Source organism: Pinus tabuliformis, chromosome 3_1 (assembly GCF_031772625.1).
Source record: "Pinus tabuliformis cultivar Carrire ecotype Pingquan chromosome 3_1, CPIR1, whole genome shotgun sequence".
NCBI lineage: Eukaryota > Viridiplantae > Streptophyta > Pinopsida > Pinales > Pinaceae > Pinus > Pinus tabuliformis.
The window spans coordinates 548,054,704-548,078,681 of NC_142301.1; positions in this window are offsets into that span (position 1 = coordinate 548,054,704).

Genomic DNA, 23,978 nt, shown 5'->3' on the forward strand with positions numbered 1-23,978 from the left:
GACGGACGGGGTACAGACTAGTCATATTCTCCCGCGGAAACCAACTCTATACCCAAAGTTTCTCTGCCAAAGCAGACCAGGACGCATGCCCCCTGGGTTCCAGTCATATCCTCCCGGATTACTCGCGCTCATCAGGAGGACGGACCATGGGTTGAGACACTTCTTGCGTGAAGAGACCATTTAGGGATGGTATATGACTATTTGCGATGCGTGATCCGGGAAATGAAAGTTGGTCCACGAGCTTGACCACTCTTCCTTCCTGCGGAAAACACATTACTCTAAAGAGTGAGGAGACGAGGGCCCCCATGCAATATATATAGTCTCATCCAAGGAGTAGGTTATAATCCAAGGGTCCTTGAATGACCATCACGTTCATTTGAACGGTCTTCCCTTTCAATGTGATAGGCACATTGGGGAGGATCCCTAAAGGTCGACTGGTTCCTTTATCAAAGCTTGATAGATTTCTCATTTTAGGTAAAAGCGCTGGCGAACCAAGCGCTTTCCAAGCAATAGAGGAAAGGATACTCACAGATGCCCCCTCATCAATGATAGTGCCAGCCATTACCATTCTATATATTTGAACGATAATTCTGAATGGTATGCTTGCTGGCAACCGGGGTCTGCCTAGTTGGTTCCAGTCGAACGAGACAACTAGGTTGCTTGGTGGTGGGACCGAATAGACAGTCGGGTATCGCTATAACGAACTTCCTTCCTGCGATAAAGGAATGGGGGCATTGCCCCCTTGTTCATCAGAGTCAGTGTTAATGAAGAGAATTTGGACGGTGTCGTCTTTATTCTCCTCTGTGATGGTATCATTCGAAGATAGAGCCTCTGAAGGCAAAACCGGGTCAACTGCCGTCTCAACCTTTTGACTTTCGTCAGGCATGGATCCAGACGGTTCATCTTCAATGATAGGTGCTTCGGCTGACCACCTGGGCGGGCCAGCCGGGTTCTCAACTAGTGAAGTACTTGGCAGGAGTTTTTGATATCCAGGAGGAAGTTGCGCTCATAAAATCATGCGATATTCCAAAACTCTTTTAGCCTCGTCTAAGAAGGGACAACGATGGATGGCGTGATCGCCTTCACACAGTTTGCAGGGAAATCTAGCTTTCCCTCTCTATCCTGGGACTTCACTTTCACTAGTCGACGGTGAGCAGTCAACATGGCTATCAGAGGTTGATGCTACCGAATTGTGCAAACGAGGAGACCAGTCCCTTAGTATTCGAGGGATACAAGGACAATCTCTGTGGAAATGGTCTCCCTTGCATATGACACATGGCGATTTAGGGCTTGTCAGTGCTGTGTGTGGATTTTTGTCAGACGACACTTGTTTGCCCCCAGTCGCCTTTGGCTCCTTCTTCTTCTTCTCTTTCTTCTTCTTTTCCTTCTTCTCCTTAGGAACCTGGTTTTTTGTTTTACCAGCTCTGTCAAGTGAAGAGGAAGGAGGAGAGGAAGAGTTAGATGAAGTAGAAGGCTGGTTGGCAACTCTTGTCTGGTCTAACTGTTGACTCGACTGTTCAGGAATGGTGGTGTTCTGAACGACATTGGTTGAAAAGAGCCAGACTGGCAGGCTAATTGTCAGTCCTGGAAGCGACAATGTGGCCATGTGGGGCGCACCAACATCTCCCCAAGAGGAGAAGGGACTAGGATTTCCACCAAGGGGAATTCCTTGGTTGGTGTGCTCCATCTTTCAACTTAAAGATCAACGCAGGAATTAAAGGGTGATTGTTCTGTTTAAAATAAATTTTTAACGACGCTTAGACACAACTTGCTTTTTCAGTTTTAAAGAGTCGAGAAAAAGCTAAAGATGACTCTAGTCTCCTTCGATGTTTTAACGAGCCCGAAGTGACAAATGCTCGGATGGACTTTTTCTGTTATAGTGTCTGAAAAAGGCCAAAAGAAACTGCTCTGGAGTTCTAGGCAGAGGGTGTGCCAAACTTTTCGCAAAACCGCAGAATACTTTTTAGGGTACGGGCGGTTGATCTTCCTGAATGCTGTGTTCAGTGCATTGCGATCAGTAGGGCGGCCGACACGGCTTCCTAAGGATAAAGGTTTTATGCCTATAGGGGTCTCCCAATATATATGCGACGGTAAGTGGGAGCACAATCCGTACTGGCGCTATCGTCCCTCAGGAGGAATCACCCACCATCCACGAGATCGACAGTCACCAGGCTTAACGACGTCGGAACACGTCTCTAGCCTAGACCTCTATGTTGTGCGTTATGTTGCAAAGCGTTGTTAAGTTCATTCAATTTATTTTAGGTTGATCTTTTTAAAGTTTGCCTTTCAAGGTTCACCACGAGATGTATGATACAAATTCCTAAATGCAGTCTAAAGATGATAAGCAAGCTTTATATCTTTTCAACTTTGAAAATCCTAGCTACTAAGGGAAAAGAAAGACACCATCTTTTCTCAAAGAGCAATCAACACACTCTAATGCACTTTTCCTAAATCCAACATGCAAACTATCAAATGCAAATGCACAATGCAGGTGTTTGTTTTCCGCTTTCTTAGTATTGATGCCTACAAAGAAAGCTTTTTGCACAACTTTGAATTTGCTTTTAAATGACCAATACAAACAAGTTTACTTTTTTCAAAATCAGAGAGGGTAGAAGAGATTACACTACTTAACGATTTTCGAAATGAATACTTGTTTTGACACTTAAAAGAGACAAACTCAAACCAATAAGCAAAAGTAAATGTATAATCAATCTGCAAACAGCCAATGAACTCTCTTATAAGATCACAATTAACAGATCTGAATCAAGGGCTACAGGATGACTATTTCACTCATGCAAAGGAAAACTGTAAATGATGCCACAAACACATAAAAACACTTACAGTCTTTTTGTACAAAAGGAGGCGGAATCTGAGCAGAGAAAAGGAGTTATCGGACTGGTACCTATGCTGGTTACAGGCTGCAAAAATCAGAGATCAAAACAAGGCAAAACAGAGCAGAGAACCCCAGCTGCACAAGAGCAAACTGGTTCAGCACAACCTCAACACAGGGGTTTTGACATTCAGCGCAGGTAGCCTTCACGGGACCTGCGTTGAAATGCAGAATCCCTTCACTGGGTCTGCGTTGAAGGAGAAACTCTCGTTTCCCTCAGGTTCTGGGTCACAGATTGCTTCTTAATCAACTGTTTCAGGCCAAATAAAAGCAACAAGCAAGGTGTAATCAAAGGGATGATTTGAAGGGTACTAAGATCTATCACAAGGATCATCAAATCATTTGTGAATCCATTGTTAAGATCATAGACAAGTCCAGAAATTGGATCAAAGCAACAACTTTCTACTTTGCATCCGGGAAAGATGCGGTTCGACTGTTGCTGTCAAGTCTATGAAGTAAACAATGATAGAAACACAAATAAAATGACTAAACAGATCTCCCCAGTGGAGTCACCAATTTGTTGTGGGGAAAAATGCCTATGCAGGACGATCCTATCCACCTAAGGTGTGACAGTGCCTTAGCAACAAACGAGTACAGCTATACTGGTTTCGTCCTTTATGAAATGTGCAAGGAGAGAGATCAATAGACTTACCGGTGTCTTCTGTTTGTCCCTCGATCCGGTCTCTCTTCTCTTTGGGAGTTCACAGCTACTTGTCTTCCTGCTTATCCAGTTTCAACTTCCTGCAAGATCACAAGAGAACAGCTACTTGCGACAAGAGAACAGCTACTTGCGACAAGAGAAGAACACTACACAAAGACAGATATTCACATTCATAACTAGTTTAGGATTAGAAATAAACCAAATACACTAATACATTCATACATCAAAATACATCAGCGTATAGGAGAAACCAAGATAGCTTTATTGATTAATAACAAGGTTCAAGAAGAGATACAACCTAGAGGGCTCCAATCCAGCATCTCCTTCCCAGCAAATGGAATTCCTATCTTCAGCCCCTTCAAAGCATTAAGCACCTAATGATTCCAGTCTCAAACCAACAGCAATTCTTTGCAATAACAAAATTCCAGCCTCTAGATCTCATGGAGGAGAGATCCATATATAGATGTTTGGAGAGAGGATGAGTCAGCTTGAGATCTGACTAGTGTCCTCTCCCTCTGTCAGTTCTTGAGTCCACTTGGAGGTTATTGCTTCCACTTGGAGATTTGGAACCTCTTACTCATCACCAGTCGAATTCCCTGAGGCAAGTTTCATTTTGGAAGCTTCCTGGGTTTTGACACCTTGAGAAATGAGCCTGCCACTTGTCCACTCTCGTTCAGCGCAGGTAGCCTTTGTTCCAGTTGACATTCAACGCAGGTAGCCAGTGTTGGCTTTGACATTCAGCGCAAACAGCTAGTGTAGCCACTGAAATGATCCTGAATTGACTTGTTTTGAGCAGGTTTTGGTGGAGAACTTCTGTGAATTGCTATGGTTTGTTAGCCTTGTTCCTCTAGGGGTAGGAACAACATGTTTAGGGACTCTGGATCCCTTAGATTATGGACATTTCATGCTCAATTTTGTAAGGCACAAAAATGTCTATAACAGTCTAGGCCTATTGCGCCTAGTACTCCATCTCAAACGACTGCTGCAACTTCCGCAACATCTGTTCAATCTACCCCACCTACTTCTGGAGTATCGACAGCTCCGGTTTCTACTGTTCCTGTATCTACTCCTCAGACATCTTTACCATCGTCTGGATCCACGATTCAAACTATGGTTCAGATGCCTGTAGGACAGCTTGGTTTAAGTACGGTTGTCACAAGTCAACCACAATTCACTTATCAACCGTACCAGGGATAGTACCAATTCGGTCCTGCTGTCCAGCAGCCAGTTTATCAGTATCAACCGTATCCTGGGTACACTTATCAACAACCACAACAACCCCAGTACGGTCCAGTTAATCCTGGTTTTCCGGGAGGATACAATATCCCGAACGCAATTCCTCTTCCAAGTTATCCCGGATATCCTCCTCCTGGGGCTGGTCTCGTGACCCAGAGTTTTAGGGATCCTAATCGGCAGTTACCATTTATCGTAACTTTGGACTTGCCTGATTTGTCGTTCCTAACGAATGATCCAATTAATTATCTTCCGTTTTGGCTGCCAATGTCGAACAAGTTGCCTAGTGGCATTCCCAAGTTCGAAGGTAAATCTGGAGAGGACCCGTCGAATCATGTGATGACTTACCACCTCTGGTGTGCCTCTAATTCCATCTCGGATGATTTGATCCGCTTACGTCTTTTCCAGCGCACTATCATTGGTCTTGCCCCCAAGTGGTATATTGAGTTACCACAGGCCTCTTTTTATAATTTTAGCCAGTTAGCTACCTCGTTTTTAACTCATTTTCAGTTGCCGGTCAGATATGATAATGGCACGGAGTTACTAACTTCATTAAAGCAATTGACGTCCACTTATATTTGCGATCATATTCATGAATGGAGACGTCGAAGGTGGTTAGTGAAAGTTTTTATCCCGGACCAGATCTTAGCTGAATGGTTTGTTAAATCATTGTTACCGAAGATTACTGAAGATGTAGCTAAGGCCGGAGTAGTTATTGAGGAGCAAGTGATTGCTCAAGCACAGTACCTTGACTTAGTTTATACTCAGTCAGGTACGTTACATGAAAAAATCCCAGATCTTCCGAAGGGGAATCAAATAGTTTGCCTCTCCGTCAGTGTCTCATGCTGCTGATGGCATGATTGTTACGGTGAACACTAAAAGCAAGAAGAAGTCTTCCAAGAATTCTTCTCCTATCATAACCTTACCTGATTCCCTGACAGGAGATTCTTCTGCAGAAGTTTCCGCCGATGTTCACATTGTAGAATCATCTACGGCTAAATCAAAATCCGGTGGAAAGAAGAAAGGAAAGAAGAAGAATAAAGCAGACAAAACTCCAAAGGAGAAAACTGAAAAATCGGAAACCAATGACGAAAAACGTAAACCTCGATATCCTTGTCTTATTTGTGAAGAGGAACACTTTACAAGAGACTGCCCTCATCGAGCAGAGGTTGCGAAAATCGTCAAAGGTTCCCAAACTCCTGCTGTTTTGAGGGATCCATTTCGAAAACAAGATAGCAATATGATAGGTTCTTCCTCGAGTGCCAATGAAGAACCCATATTGATGATGTCCCATGTAAGGATTGCGACTCGATTGCAAGATTATGGTAGTAAAAGTCATGTTGATGGCAAAGAAGCAGAATCTTCTCATTCTAATCCATCAACCTTAGCTCCCGGTTCCGATCCACTACAGATCGAGAAGCTAATCCAGACTTAGTAATCAAACCGCCCGCCAAGGGTATACTTCGAAAGTCTGCTTTCAATCCACATGTGAGAGTGGCCCAAAATTATAACATTGTTGAGGATTTAGCTGTTTCACCCTTAGCAATGTCGGCTTTGGAAGTGCTGCAATCATGCCCAGCACAGCGTAAATTACTTTTGTCAGCTATCGGAGCTGTTGATGTTCAGGACCCGAACCTAATAATCTTTGATCTAGAAAATAGTACACCGCGTTTGCCTCATCAAATGGCTTTCCAGATCCCAGTGATAGTAAAAAACAGGCCTATTCATCGGACTGTAATTGATGAGGGAGCTTCAACGTGTATTATGTCGATACAGTGTTGGAGATCGCTTGGTTCTCCTTCACTAAATCAATCCCCGACAATTCTTAAGGCCTTTGATAGCCGTGGGTTTCATCCTTTTGGCATTCTACAGGATTGGCCTATAGGGGTTGAAGGAAAAACCGTTAGTCTAGATGTGGAGGTGGTTGATGCCCCTCTAGACTACAACCTTCTCTTGGGTCGAAGTTGGTCTTATGCTATGACAGCGGTCGTTTCATCGGTCTTCCAAGTAATAAAGTTCCCATATAATGGAAAGATCGTAACAATAGACCAGCTGGCTTACTTTTCATTCGACTCAACCTCTTAAGGGAGTATTCAACATGTCGGTAAAATGACTATCCCATATAAGGATGTTGGAGTAGGATTAGTTAAAGATGCCGGTTTACTGGGAACTTTTCCTTTTCCTCCAATCAACACATTGTCTTCGTTTGCATCCATTCATATGATTACATCAGACACCATTATTTATGATGATCCTTGGATCATTCCTTCTGAATCTGAGATACACTCATTCGGTGATGCTATGCCTTTGAGTCCATATGAAATTGCCTATGAAGTTGTGCAGTCTTTTACCGACCCGTGTTCAACCAAAATCGACCTAATGAATGTTGTCCGTGAGGAATCACTTTTCACATCAACCTCAGATTTCTCCATGTTTCCTGAATTTGTTCTTTCTGACGAGCAAATTCGTGAAATCCTATGTGTAGATGATTTACCATGGGAAGATATCCATCACAGATCTTCATTTTTACCTGAGGATGATCATTTTGAAAATGATTTCTCATCAATCTTTACGACTGAATATGTCAAGGAACCTCAGAATCCAATGAAGCATCCCGATTCAGAGTTAAATTTGGGAAACATCTCTCGAACTATTCCCATTGACATTTCGGTTAAGCGTGGAATTGTTGAGAACATTCATATAGGTGCCTCGTGTACAAATGACGAAATTCAGACATACAAGGCCCTATTTCAAGAATTCCGCGACGTGTTTGCCTGGTCCTATGAGGAAATGGTGGGAATTGATCCCGCGATTGTTGTCCATGAGATCAATACTGACCCGGATGCTAAACCCGTCTGGCAACGTTTGCGTCAGATTCACCCAAGAAAAGCTGCTGCAATTAAAGCAGAAGTTGAAAAACTGTTGAAAGCAGGTCTCATTTATCCGATCCCGTTAACGGATTGGGTATCCAATATTGTTCCGGTTAACAAAAAACAGGGAAAAATAAGAATATGCATCGATTATAGGGACATTAATCGAGCTTGTCCGAAGGACAACTACCCAACTACCTATATCGATCAAATCATTGATGATTGTGCCGGCAGCGAAATATTTTCCTTTATGGACAGTTTTTCCGGTTACAATCAAATCAATATTCTACCTGCCGATCAACTGAAAACGGCTTTCATTTGTCCATGGGGGACATTTGCTTATTGCAAATTACCTTTTGGGCTCAAGAATGCCGGAGCAACTTCTCAAAGGGTGATGTCTTATGCGTTTCATGACATCAAGCACATTGTGCAACCCTATCTCGATGACTTGCCTGCTCATTCATTACATCGAGCTGATCACCTCGTCCATTTACGAGAAATCTTTATGAGGTGTAGGAATTATCGAATTCATTTGAATCCACACAAATGTGTCTTCTGTATAGAAACGGGTCGATTGCTGGGGTTTGTAGTTTCAAAAGCCAGCATTCGCGTTGATCCCTCGAAGGTAGAAGCTATCATCAAATTGCCTCCTCCTTCGAGTCTTTGCCAACTCCAAAGTTTGCAGGGGAAAGCAAACTTTTTACGATGATTCATTCCTAACTATGTCGAGGTTACAAAGGGTTTTACACGGTTGTTGAAACAAAATACTCAATTTTCTTGGGATGATATAGCTCAGAAATCTTTTGATGCACTCAAGCACGCGTTGACCCATGCACCGTTGCTGCATCCTCCCAACTACAACCAGGATTACTTTTTGTATCTCGCCGCCTCCCATTCCACCATTGGAATGGTCTTAGTTCAGGAAGATGAATTCGGAACGAAACATGTGATATATTACCTTAGTTGGATGTTAAACCCAACTGAGCTAAAATACTCACATGTGGAGAAATTGGCATTGGCAGCCGTTCAAGTTGTCCAACGTTTTCGTCACTACATTTTACTATGTAAAACTACAGTCATTTTGGATTGCAACCCTATGATTTACATTTTGACCAAACAATTTCTAGGGGGAAAGTACTCTAAATGGATTGTTATCCTGCAGGAGTTCGACTTGGAGTTTGAGAAATCTAAGTCTAAGAAATCTTTAGTTTTTGCAGAGTTAATGTGTGACTTCCCGCGTGCTGACACGGAAACTGTGGCAGAGGAGCCCATTGCGGATGAATCTTTGTTTCTAATCAGCACTTTAGATCCGTGGTATGGGGATATCATTGTCTATCTCCAGACCCAATCCTTTCGGCCCGAAGTTTCAAAGTCGGAACGTTGGAAAATTCGATTCCAGTCCCAACAATACAAAATTATTAGAGATACTCTTTATCGCCATGGGGCAGACTTTATTTTTCGCCGTTGCTTAACTCACGAAGAGGCTGAAAGGGTTCTAAATGACTGTCACTCTGGAGCGTGTGGCGGTCATATGTCTAGGTATGCCACAACCCAAAAGATATTGCGCGCTGGCTACTTCTGGCCGTCCTTGTTTAAAGATTGTATTACTGCAGTCCGAAAATGCCACAACTGTCAAGTGTTTGATTGAAAGATGTGTGCTCTACCTACTCCTCTCCACCCTATAATTTCCGTTGGTCATTTTACCAAATGGGGTATCGATTTTATTACATGTAACCCTCACTCGGCCGGGGGGCATGTGTATATCATCCTTGCGGTAGATTATTTTACTAAGTGGGCCGAGGCGACGCCTACATTCGAGGCAGACGGCAAGACAGCTGCAATTTTCGTGTTCAATCATATAATTGCTAGGTTTGGTGTCCCACAAGCGATAATCACTGATCATGGGCGCCATTTTCGAAACGTTATGATGACAGAACTTACAGGCCAGCTTGGTTTCCATCACGATAGTTCAACTCCTTATTATCCACAAGAGAATGGTCTGGTTGAGTCCATCAACAAAGTTTTAGTTATCATGATCTGACGAATCATTGGTATTCATCGGTTGAATTGGCACAACATGTTATTTTCAGCGCTTTGGGTGTACCGAACCTCAGTGAAAACATCAACAGGGTTCACTCCTTTCCAACTAGTTTATGGTTTGGAAGCTGTGCTACCCATTGAATGCGAAATCCCATCACTGCAAATGGCCATCGAGTTACTTCCAGCTACTTCCGAAGAGGAAAAGCGTTTATTATACTTAGCTCAATTAGATGAGAACCGAAGTGATGCTGCATTGGGGATCGAGACTCACGCAAAACGTATGAAAGCTCAGTATGATCAAAATGTGACCCCTCGAAATTTTTCGGAAGGAGACCTAGTGTTATTGTATGATCAAGCTAATGATAAATTAGGTGCTGGAAAATTCGTTCCTATGTGGCATGGGCCCTATATTTTCAATCGAAAGCTAGCAAAAGGGGCCTATGAGTTGGTAGACTTTGAGGGGGACTCTTTAGGTAAACCCAGAAATGGTCTTTACTTGAAGAGGTATTATGCTTAAAAGAATGGGTATGGAGATTTTTAGTTAGGTTAGCTTTTCTTTCTAGCTGGTGTGTTTGTTAGTTTAGACAGTGTGCTTAGCTTAGAGAGTGTTTTTCGTCGTTATTCTGGCTTATCTTGGTTTTACTCTTGATATTGCAGATGTCGATGCCTCTCCAAACATACATTGGATTTGCTGATGGTGCTTGTCGTAGTACACGGAATATCTCTTCTGTAGCTTGGGTTATATATTCGCCCTCTGACGAGTTAGTATCTATGCATGGGGTGAGCCTCGGTCAAACAACAAACAACATTGCCGAATACAGTGCAGTGATTGAGTTATTGTCTGAATCTATTTCATTTGGGATTCGGCATTTGATAGTGAGGTTAGATTCTGAACTCGTTGTATTACAGCTTAATAGAGTGTATGCCATTAGAAATCCAGTGTTATTAAGGTTATTTTTGAGAGTGCGTCTCTTGGAACGTGAGTTTGACTACATTGAATATCAGCATATTCCAAGGTCTTTAAATACATTAGCAGATGCAATTGCTTCTCGAATGTTAAATGGACATTTGCAATAATCATACATGTAAATTTAAAACCATTCCATAACATGATTTACAAGATAAGCCGGTAATAATGATATATATATATATATATATATATATATATAGGAGTGTGTCAAAAAATACATCATCTTCGATCATAGGTTGAAAAACACCTTATGATCGGCAAAAATGATAAGTACAAAAAAACCAAAATGTCACATGTGTCTACAAAACGACCATCCAATCACTGGTGATGATCTCTATATGACACCACTGCACGGGCCACCCTACACAAGAACCTCCTAAAAGGTCCTGGGATCCCGACTACATAGCGCTGAAGCCTGATTGGAATGTCATCTACGGTAGTCTCCGGTATATCTGCTGTAAGATGCTCCAGGTCACTTTCCAAATCAGCCAAAGTCTCTGTGGCCTCGTCCTGTGAGGCCGGTGCCGCTGCAACTGGTAGTCTCCTCTCGTAAGGCCGGAGATTGGCTGGATGACATGGGCCTACATCTGCATTTTGAAAATTATTACTATCAGTTTTGAGACGATATAAAACAAAAAAAAATAATAGATAGTTTAAAAAACTTGTGAAAAATGAAGTTACCTGTATCATCCCATTGTTCTCCCCGTGGAAGAACCATGTCCGGATCTCCACGAAAATCAACTCCGGCATAAGGAAAATCCTGTATAGAAAAGACCTGGTCTTCTAACCAATGAAAGTACTCCGGAGTAAATCGGACAACCTCCGTCCCCTCATCAGGATGACGGGCCATAACCACAACCCATCGCATCAATTTCGGCTCTCGAGGAAGCCCAACCTCAACAGTGAGCTGCTGTGGGATCAGCATCGGAACCCTCTCTAAGCCAAAACTCACAACTAAAGCCCCATAACCAAAGGTCTTTAGCTGTCCGTTTTTGGCTCTAGTCAGTTGCCCTTTTACATTGGCCAACACAGCATCACACCAGTTGAAAATGGTACCTTGATAACAATCAATTGCCATCCGCATCTGGGATCCAGTGGCAATGTGTAAAGCGGCAGCCCCGCAAAGTCTGGTAACTATAAAGGAAATCACCATAAGTTCAGGATGGGATATAGTTTTGATCTCTATCCCCTTCTCTTGAGACTGAGTGTTACACCACTCTAGTCGGAGACTAGTGATAGACTGGCCACCTGCCCTAGTCCCGAACAGAGTCAAGTGTTCGCCTCTCTTGGGCAAACCAGTGAGAAAGTAGATATCTGCCGGCTCCATCTCAAGCTGGTGCCCTCCAATATAAAAACACTGGTCTTGAATGTTCCATCTTTCTACCAGCCACTCCAGAAAGCTCACTTGGGCCCTCATGCTAGGTATGGCCCAGTATTTATAAAGACCGCATGCCTTCAAAGCATCAATTGACGGTTGATGATTAATGGCGGCCAAATCAACATCTTCGTGCTCTCTCTCGTGCCAATCAAGCATGGTGAACAATCTACATACCATAAAACATCCATTAGATTCCATAAAATCAAAAAAATTTGGTCCATTTTGGAGAATTTAGGTTTTAAAATCTCGTTGCGCAGGGTACGCGCCCTGCCTTTAGGAACAGAGCATAGGTATGCAGGGTCCCTGAAGGCAAGGTGCGTACCCCTGACATTTTTCCAACTGAGAAAATGTCGGGGTACGCGGATCCCTGGCGTGGTGCCTGCGTACGCCGAGAGGCGGTTTTTGAAACCACAAAACCTTCAAAAAATAAAATCTGGGGCCTAAAAAAGAATTCTAAATGGATGAAATTGAAGAGGAGGATGTTGTAGATTACCTGGAAGAGACGGCGTTCAATTTCGACGGTCAGATTCTCCGCAATGTCCACGGGAAGTTTCTTGCGAAAAGCCCTTTTTCTCTCCTCAAATAGTAAAATGGTAAAAATGAATTGGTAAAAACCCTTTTTATAGGTTTTTTGGGTAAATAAATGGTAAATTTGTTTATTTTTCACCATGAAAAGGTATTTTTCAAAGTATTTTTATCTATCTTCAACAGGTATGAGTAATGTGTTGGTTTTTGTGCAGGATAAAGGATTTTCAGGGAAAGTTGTCATTTTTTACAAACAAAAACATCAGAGTCATCTTTAAGCTCTTTTCTGACTCCTAAAATGTGAAAAGATTGCCGAGTTTTCTTTTTAGCTCGTTAAAACAAGATTAAAAAGACGGTCCTCTTACAGCCCTTTTCTGACCGTAAAAACATGAAAGTATTGCCGGATTTTTGTCGTTTCAAATTCGATATTGGAAATAAAACGACGTGTCCTTGATCGCTTTTTACTTTTCAGGTCAGAGACACTAATCATGAAAGTAATCCTTGGTCGTAAGGATCAATCGGTTCTCTCAAGTATTATTTTATACTTTCTCGGGCTTGGGAGACACAAATTTACGAAAAAGGTCAACCCTGGAGTCTTCTTAAGTTTTTCAGACTCTCTAAAATTGAAAAACACCGAGTTTCTCCTATACTGGAGTCGTTAAAATTTCACAGTAAAGGACCTGTTCGATTACAAACAGGAATGGACCACTCCTTCTTAGGGTTCGAATCTAAACTAAGTTGGACTCATCTGAAGGATGAGCTTATAATCAAGCAAATGTTATCCTCCTCAAGGTTGTAAAAAATAAAGAGGTACTTGCCAGAAATGGTGGGGGAAAAGAGAGGAAAATGAGCCTATTTGTTACACTTTGTCTCGGAAAAACCTTATCACCACTCTTGAACACGACACTTTTCATTCACCTGGGTTGGGAAATCCTTTGCCTAACAATTGATCAAACCACATTGAAAGTCTTCAGCCAGTTTCTGGGTATTAACTTTCGGTCAATTGTCACCAAGCCATCTGTTGTGTCGTTATGTGTTCAAGAGGTTACTGCAAATAAACCATTCATCTGCAAAATATCTGTCATCCATCTTGACCATCCCTGAGTCAGTCCTTACAGCTACATTTCTTCAACTTGATCTATGATTTCGTGTTGTGGGCTTGCCTGCAACGGGTCGCTTTCTATCGACATCAGCACATTATCTAGAAAGATGATCTAGGAATCATCAGTACCTTAAAATCTGCATGCCTCAATGGCAGGTTTCTCGCCTTTGACGACAGGTTACATCAATGACCTTCGATCAAGGGATTCTGTGACATGTTCGACATCAACACATTCATTCACATCTCATGGATTTTATTGAGTACTTTGAGAGCCATTGACATCACTGGTGGTTTCTCTCAAACTTGTTAATAGTTTACATCATTGACTCGTAATCAAGTGGTTTCTACCATGTTTGACATCAACTCATTTATTCGCATGGATAGAATCGTACTATTTCGGGAAGCAGAAATGAAGACCCTGGATCTAGTTTCTGCCATCCAGGCTGCGAGGAGTTTTGTATTCATTATACAGTAGACTAATTATAAACAGATGGATGTGTCCATACTGTGTCTACATGTGTCTATGATTATGATGTATTGCGAAATCATTCCTATGTCAGAGCAGTAGTTAGTTTGTTAGTTAAGTTTTTGATCTGAGTATGGGAATGCCTACCTCAGCGATGATATGATCTCATATATGTATTTTGTGTTGAATATTTGCAAGTTCCGACTGGGCTCTCCACAAGATAATCCTCAAAATAATAAAGTGCTTCACTCTTCCTAGATGATATAAAATCCTAATCTACTACAGACCTCGCACTTTAGGGGGAAATATGTTACACTAAAATTTGTCACCATGACTATTTGCAGTCAGTATGGCTCCATCAATAACCATACTGTCCTCCTTGGCAAGTCTTATACCTCTGCTCCTCATGTCAAACTCCAAAAAAGAGAGAAAGCCTTCAAAAAATCAATATAACTCTGGTTCCGCACTTTCTCTTACTCTTACATGTGTGCACGCACCTCAAGTACATAATACCTGCGTACTTGTACACTCTGTCTATAAAGGGATGGGTGCGTACCCCTGTAAAAGTCAAAAGGCGCAAGTTTTACTTCAAAAAAATTACTTGCAGTCGATTCTAGAGCATTCTAGAAGATGGTTTGACGTGGATTGAGCGCCTCCAGATGGTTCATGCATCCCAATGAAAGAGGAACTTATCCCATGAAGAGGGGAACTATCCCTTTGAAAGAGGGGCTTATCCCATTGATGGTGGACTTGTTTAACTTCCTCCAAAGCATTATAAATACAGGCATTGGGCCAGAGGCAAAGGAGGTTGAAAGCTGAACATTCCTAAGGGTAGATGCTGCTGAAATTAGGACTCCCTTATAGAGCTTGAGAGGAGAGATCACATTCCTTTCTTAGCTTCATCTGGAAGTGGGTGAGCTGATCAAAGTAGAGGAGAACTCTTGCTAGAACCTGGGAGGGACCTGCACAACACCAAGGCATTGATTGTAAGGTTTCTTTGTTTCCAATTAATACAATTAAGTTCATTTTTCTCAACAAGTTGTTATATATAATTTGTTTCATAAACTCCTTGGTCTTTATGAAGAATATGTTTTATTATATGAGTTATTCAGGTGCTATGTAATCGTTTTCTTGTTTGTGTATGCAGGCTTCAAGGAGAGGAGCTCATCTGGATCGAAGAGGCTTGGCCACTACAAACATCGTTGGACTAAAGGTAAGCCTTAAACACCTGGTTGCTTTTATTTTAAATGCATATTTAGGGAAAGATAGTGCTTGATTGTTTTGTTTGTCACTAGAAAAGCCTTGTTTTCTAGGGAGGTCGGTTTTGTCCGCAAAATTGACTCTTTCCGCATGACAAGATCATTTGTCACGAATTGAGATGGGTGAGGAACCAACAAATTTGGAGGAGGGACTACCTGATGCATAGCTCTTGGCATCGCACATCGTAGATAGCCACTTCGAGGATATAATCCATTTTCTAACAATAGGAGCTGCACCGAAGGAATACTCAATCCAACAGAAGAAGGAATTAGTGGTGCGTGCAGCAGACTTTTCTGTCATCAAGGGGCACCTCTACAAAATGGGAAATGAGGAGATATTGTGACGATATATACCTAAATTTTAACGAGGTCAGATCCTCATGGAAGCACATGAGGGTGCTGTGGGAGGACACTGTGCAGGATGCGTGACTACACATAATATTCTTCACACTGGGTTATGGTGGCCAACCCTGCACCAGGATTCGAAAGCGCACTTTCAGGCTTGTGATATATGTCAAAGGACTGGAAAACCATCACGAAGGGACGAGATGCCACTAAATCCACAAATGACACTGCAACTATTCAAAAAATGGGCAATCAACTTTGTGGGATGGATCAAACCCTAGGGAAAGATGGGTGTGTGCTACATCATCACGACGACGGAGTACTTGACATGATGGGAAGAAGCACAACCGATCAAGGATTTCACGACTGCTATGGCTATGAAGTTTTTGTTTGAAAACATGTTGACACGATTTGGTTGTCTAAAAATCTTAATGAGTGACCTCGGAACACATTTCCTGAATGAAACCATCAGTGCACTCAGAGAGGAGTTCCAAGTGTATCATCAACAAAGTACACCATACCACCGGCAAGCTAATGGACAGTAGAGGCATTCAACAAAATATTGGAGACTGCGCTGACCAAAGTATGTAACGTGCAATGAAATGACTAGGACCTGCACATCCCTGCCATATTATAAGTGTATAGAACAACATGCAAAAAATTGATGGGCCAGACACCTTTCCAACTAGTCTATGGCACAGAAGTCGTCATGCCAATGGAATACATTGTACCTATTCTGCGAATAGCAGCACTAACAGGCATGTCGGACCACGAAGCCTTGGAAGAAAGGCTCCCGCAATTAGAAGAACTCGAGGAAGAATGATTTCTGGCTGGATTTCATCATCAAGTATAGAAGCAACACGAAAAGACCTGGCATGATCATCATATCAAGTTGCGCACCTTCAAGATAAATGACTTAGTACTGTTGTATGACAATAAATTTGAAAAATTCCAAGGAAAATTCAGAATGCACTGGATAGGACCATACATGGTTAAGGAGGTTACAGACGGAGGCATCATCCAGCTAGTTAAACTAAATGGTGAACCCTTCCCCAGCAAGGTAAATGGTAGTCGCCTGAAGCTCTACACGAGTGGGCCGGCTATCTGACTAACTAACCATGGCATGGTCTTTGTGACCTGAGAAGCCGGACCAGGGCACAGGACTATACACACATGCAACAGATGCTGATATCAAGGTCAGGACACAATTAAGAAAGCATGCAGCAGGTCCAACAAATAGAAGAACAGTGTGCTGTGGACCTCCGGATAGTACATGAATAGTTGGAGGAGCTCTGTGTCAAGATCACCGCGCTAGCAGAGTGACTTGGGACGAGTCACAACGATTGTGTCAAGGGCCTGTTGGGCATGGAATCCCCCCCACAATAGGTTTTTGTGGCTCAAAGCCAAATTTTTGGTCAATGATTTTGTAAGACTCCGTGAATTGTGGACGCTGAGCACGAAGTATAGGAGGAGTCATAGGGTTGTTCGCCCTAAAATATTGTAATGTAATGTAAAGTCATGTCGGCCTACCCATGGTACATGGACCATGGGAGTGTATAGATAGAGTAAGGCTCTAAGTGTAAAGGCAATGAATTAGAGAGAAGAATAGAAATGGTTCAAGCATAGGAGAAGAATCTAAGTGCATTGGGTTATAGTAGTAGGAAGAGGTTCTGCAGCTGAGTGCACAGAGGCCTAGTAGAGTCTGCAGTTGAGTGCGTGGACCCCTGCAGCTAAGTACGTAGCGCGGTGTCAAGTCTGTAATTGAGATTGAAGATTAATAAAGACAAGGTTGATTTTGAATACTGTGTATCTAGGTTTCCATTTACTTTTATGCAGTTATACTATTTGATGATTGTGTGCACTTATATGAATGTTGAATGATAAATAATAATACTGGGCTCACACAGATAATTCAAGTACTATAATAATAATGTAGTAAGTATAAGGAATCAATTCAATACTTTCTTCGCACTGTAAATAGAGTTGCGCGAAGGAAACTTCATAGTTGCAAGGGATAGATGGCTACGTGAAGTAGTTTGTGCAAAGGATTGAACTACGAACCTCCCAAAAATCATCAAGACATCCATAGGGTCGGAAACCTGGTTGTAGCACCCTCCCATACTACCTCGGGTGAGACCTCAGTCCGCACACCATTGACTGTTGTCAAAAGGGCCGATAGTTTCGGGATTTGTTTGGCTAAATCACCTCTGAACCTGGGTCAGGCCCATACAAGCCAAAAAGCATAGGTTTAACTCTTTATCTATACTTAGTAGACTAACTTATGGAAAAGGAACCTTTTCAGGTGTACTATTAAACCTTTGTCGCATGTAGTTTAAAACTATGACAAAGGGACCACCATGGGGTCACTCTTTATCATCTTCTCAGACTCTCGAAATATGAAAATACCATTGAGTTTACCCATTTGGACTCGTAAAATTAATCATATGGGGAAAGTGGAGAATACAATTTCTTTATGTCAATATTTTGAAGAGTTTTTTGGTAGTAGTCACCACCTTGAACATGGCACTCCCTCAACAAAACCTTCTTTGTGATGACCTCTCAATATGGACCTTACCATCTTATGAGTTTAGCCTATATACCCTGATGTTCTTGCATCTCTGCATCCTAACACTCTTTGGTGTTTAGGAGTCTAGTGCTACATGGTTAAAACCTTTTTGTCGTGCCTTCTATTATTCAATGGAAACCCTTTATCTTTTGTTTCCTCCATCAAACCATCAAGCATATTCTTCCATCACACCCTCTGTTGATTCAACCCAATGCTCAAAATATTCTTTAAAAAATAATAATTATTCTTTCATTTCGTGTCGACTGATGTAGGACACATTATGGCCAACCTTTCGATAGGTCTCTTCCTATAAACTTCAACACTCTATCTAGGAAGCTGACCCAGAAACACTTCAATGCCTTGGAACTTGCAGACATCCGTGGAAAGTTACCTTGTGTTTGGTCAGGGGTTTTCATTATCAGCTCATGGTTAAATGATTCTAAAAGTTTTCGACGACAAAAAACATTATTCACACTTGATATATTGTAATGTGCATGTTGGATACCATCACCATTATCGGTATCCATCCTCACCTCTGTTAACAGTCTCCATTATTGACTACTAATCAGATGATTTCGTACATTTTCGACCTCAACACATTTATTCACATGTATCGACTTATCCGGTTACAATGAAGCGGAGATTATGACCTTTGGTAGAGGCTTACCTCACTCAACCTTATTTCCTCCCCCAAGTTGCGTATATTATTTTTTGGAGACAACTCATCAGAATGATCTTATTATGACACATGGTCTGCATTGTGCTTATCGATGGCCACAATTGTCATATCTCTTTGTTGAGAAATCAATCTGACATAGCTACTAAGTGTGGGAATTCCCAACTCAACACATGATTTTAGATGTTTTATATATATGCGTTGTATCAGGTTTCTCGTATTCCCGAAGCTCCAATCCTCTCTCTCTCTTTTTCAAAAAATCTACAGTTATATAAATTATTTCGGCCATTGTCTCTGCCTCTGATCTCACACTTTAGGGGGCATCTGTTAAATAGTAAAATGACCTCCTCATCAGCTCAAAGGAGAAGGGAAATATGACTGAAAGACTAACCAAGTTCACAGGCGTATTTGTCAAGCTAATGCTCTCTGGGAACTAGCAACATGCTTTATAAATCTTCCTAGCCATGCATCAGGTGTATTAGTCCCTAGGGTAACTCTATTTGTTGCCTCGTGAAGAGTGTTAGTCAACTTAAGTGAGTTTTTGGAGGTCAAAGGAGCAAGTTGACCTAGAAATATCTCGATATTCACTCCTATGTGAGCTCATAAAGAAGGGAAACATCCAAATTCGACTTGTTTGTAGGAATTTCTATTCCTAATGGAGTCTACAAATAGGGAAAGAGTGCTAAATCATTTAAACATCTTTGATTTTTCCCAAAGGACCTCATGAAGGATTTGGCAAGGCTTATCCTCTCATGCTATATATTTTGAGGATAGGGCCATTTTTAAAGGGGTCGAAACTATTGAGAGGATTTCCTATTGACTATCAAAGCTTGTATTAGACATTGGCTCTTCAAGAGGTTAAGAAGAGAGAGAGAGAGAGGACTTGGAAGAGTAAGGGAAGACTGATGCAAATGATGGTTGAAATCACTCTTTTCTATCATTAATATAGAACTTCAATTGTATTTTCCACTCCATGGCATTGGTATTGTGATTTATTTACATGTTTATGCAACACTAATGATTATGAGTGCCTTAGATGTGTGCAGTTAGATATCCCTATGTATTATTGTATTGATTGATGAAGTTATATGTTGTGATATTACGACTTATCTTTTTTATGTGTACGTATTGATATTGGAGCTAGCTGAGGGGTCTTCCACTCTAATACTTTGCGTTCTCCAACAACACCACACCAAGATCTGAGGTAACAATCCTTTTTCATACTTTGATTATCATTTCACTAATACAGATATGTGCATGTATCTCTGGGCCAGCTGCAGCTAATCTGAATGTATGTCAAGGATCACGGGAAGATCCTTGAGGGTATCTCCATCACCAAACACCCGTGCATTAATCCCTATAGCAATGAAAAATGTATAAAAATTCATTGAATGAAGCCAAACAGATCTAAAAAAGAGATCTAGAGGCAAACTCCAAGCCTAAATCCAAACGACCCAAAATATCTTCAAGAACACCTTGAAATACAAGAGTGATGGAAGACCTCATATAGAATTATCAATGATGGATCAAATCATACCTAAACAATTGTTGATCAAAAAAAGAAAACCATAGATGTAATAGTTATGTAATCGATTGGAAAAATATCAAGGAATCAATGCTGAAAACAAGGAAAAAGTTTGTTCCAAACAAAGAAAATCTAATACAATGAAATGAGACATTAGAAAATAGATCTGTGTCAAAACAAATAAGAAGCTAAAAATCGAACTCAGATCCACAACAATTTTTTTTTAGAGGGTAAATGATGCAGGAGCATCCAGACTTAGCCAGCAATGTGATTGTATGTTCACATGTTGTGGCTAACAAGAAGTGAATTTCATTGACCTGAGTGGTCAAATCAATTCTTAGTAAAGAGGGTTGGATATCTAAAGTTTATCTTTACTTCAATTATTGTAATAATTAGATCACTGTATTATTTTTAGAATATGCGATAAGTTGTTAGAACAGATGTGTATCAAAGCTTGAGAATAGGGATTTAATTGTTGAACTGATAAGAATAGAGATTGAGTTGTCAATGCAATTAGGATAGGAATTGATCCATAAAAGAGGAAAAAATGAAATGATAAAAGAGATAGATAAGGAGCGAGAAATGGAGAGATAGGACTTGAGAGTAAAAGAAACAAAAGTTAGACAAATTGATGTAATCGAGTCGAGAGGGCCAAGACTCTGTAATTCCTATTTGATTGAATAATTGATTTAAGTGTGGTGTTACATATTATTCTAGTGCAGAAGTTCCTTTGTATCTATGTATTCATGTTTAGACCCTAACAGGGTATTATTCTTTCATTTATGCATTTTATTGATAATCGCAGTTAATTAGCATTAAGGGTTTTATTTCAAGATTAAGCACTAAACCCTTTTCCATTATAAAAGTATTTCCTTCAAAGTTCCATATCGGGAATGTGGGCAGTATTCAAAATAGGAAATGGTATATCGCGTGGAAAATAAATGGTAAGTGGTATTTTTCTAAATCATGCGATTAACCTAAGGTGTTGACACGTAGCACGAAGAAACCACTTATCTCGCGTGCTCTCGACCTGATATTGATCGTGCTAGAAATCATGCGATATTGCATGATATTCGTTGGATCTGGGTAAGCGAGATCAAGGGTGGAGATTAAAGATCTCAGGGAGTAAAAAAAAAGTCAACGTGTGATAGGTGGAGATTGGTCAAGTAAATGGGACCCTTGGTAAGAAATCCATGCACATAATCTGATTAAAGTGTGATTCGTTTTATTTCAAGTTGAACACTATTTTAATTGCAGGTTACCACATCATTTGTTAGTTGTCCACATCATTTGGTATCAAATCCCAAGGATTAGGTTTTGCTACAGTAAACATGCCACCTAGAAGAGGAGTTGGCATAGGTTGGGGAAGACCTGTAACCAATGCAGTTTTGCTAGAAGAAATTCAAAACCTGCGTACAAGGATGGAGACAATGGAGACTACTCAAAGGAGAGCACTTAATGAAGGAGATGCTAGTACTATAGAGGAATCCTCTAAGGAAGAAGAAGAGGATGAGAGCGCAGCTGCCCAAGTTCTTAAAATATTGGCCAAGGCAAGCGGAATACCAAAGGTGTAGATACCTTTGTATGAAGAGAACCTCAATGTAGAAGAGTTGATGGATTGGATCAATTCATTAGACAAGCATTTCAACTATGAGGAGATTAATGATAAAAATAAGGTGAAATTCGCAATTACCAAATTGAAGGGTTATGCAGCTATCTAGTGGGATGAACTACAAACATCTAGAGAGAGAAAGGTGAACCCAAAATCATACAATGGGAAAAATGGTGAGTAGATTGAAAGGTAAATTCATGCCAAAAGATTATCAGCTAAATATTTTCAGACAGTTACAAAATTTGTGGCAAAAAGGAGTGATTGTCTAATAATATATGGAAGAATTTTATAAGCTGAGCATTAGAGCAAGACATCTAGAGGATGACGTAGAAAAGGTAGCTAGATACATAAATGGCTTGAGATATGACATAAAGGATGAAATCAGTTTATTGAGTCTAAAGACAATTGAAGATGCCTATCAAGTAGCTCTGAAGGTAGAGGAGAAGATGTTGAGGAAGAAAAATTATAGGAATAGAGGAAAAAGTCCAGCAAGAGGTAGAGGAACTAGCAGATCATGATTCCAACACCCTTAAGGTGAAGTAGGAGGTTCAAGTAGTAGACCGCCACAGAGAGGAGACTTTGGTAGAGGGAGATTTGAACCTAGAGGAAGAGGCAGAGGAAGAGAAATCCGGTGTTACACATGCGAGGAATGGGGACATGGATCATGGGACTATCCTCATAATAAAGCAACAAATTAGCAGAAGGTCAATGTGGATGAGGCAAAGGAAGAAATCCGCAAATTGCAAGTAAGGAAGAATCACCCGAAGTAGGAGAATCCTTGTTATTGAAAAGGGTATTGCTTAAAGTAGAAAAAGAGACAGGAGAACCAACTCAAAGAAAGAATCTATTCAGGACTACATGCAAGTCCAAAGGAAAATGTTGTAAAGTGATAATTGATAGTGGAAGTACTGATAATATTGTTTCTACAGAAATGGTGGACAAGTTAGGATTAGTGAAAACAATACACCCTACTCATTACAAAGTACCATGGCTGCAAAAAGGACATCAACTTATTATGTTAGAACAATGCAAGATAGAGATCCGGATTGGTACTTGTAAGGATGTGATATTATGTGATGTGATGCCAATGGATGTATGTCATATATTGCTAAGAAGACCTTCGTTGTTTGATTGGAAATCTATACAGGATGGGAGAAGAAACACTTACACTCTAGAGAAGGATGGGAATAAACACAAACTGTTGCAATTGAATGATGAAGTAGGCAAATAAGTGCCTAGAAATAGTGTTATGTTGATAAGTGGGAAAGAATTGATGCAAGGCATTAAGAAGGATCAAAGGATAAATTTTGTTGTCATAAAGAGACCTGAGATAATTTTCACTTCCACAAACTTGGATGATTTAACTGAAGAAATCAAAACTCTGTTGAATGATTTTGCTAATATTATTTTGGATGAGTTGGCAAATGCATTACCACCAATCAAGAGTATTAGTCATCACATTGATCTAATACCTGGAGCAAGTTTGCCAAATAAATAAGCATACATGTTAACTCCTCAAGAAAATGCAGAAGTTGGGAGACAAGTGCAGGAATTGGTGGATAAGGGATTAATCAGAGAAAGCCTTAGTCCATCTGCTATACCAACAATACTCACTCCAAGGAAAGGTGGTGAATGGCACATGTATACTAATTCTAGAACCATAAACAAGATTACTATCAGGTATAGATTTCCTTTACCACGCATGGATGAATTGATGGATTGTTTAAGTGGGTCAAAGTATTTTACTAAAATAGATTTGAAGAGTGGATACCATCAAATAAGGATTAGAGAAGGAGATGAATGGAAGACTGCATTTTAAATAAACATTGGGTTGTATGAGTGGTTAGTGATGCCTTTTGG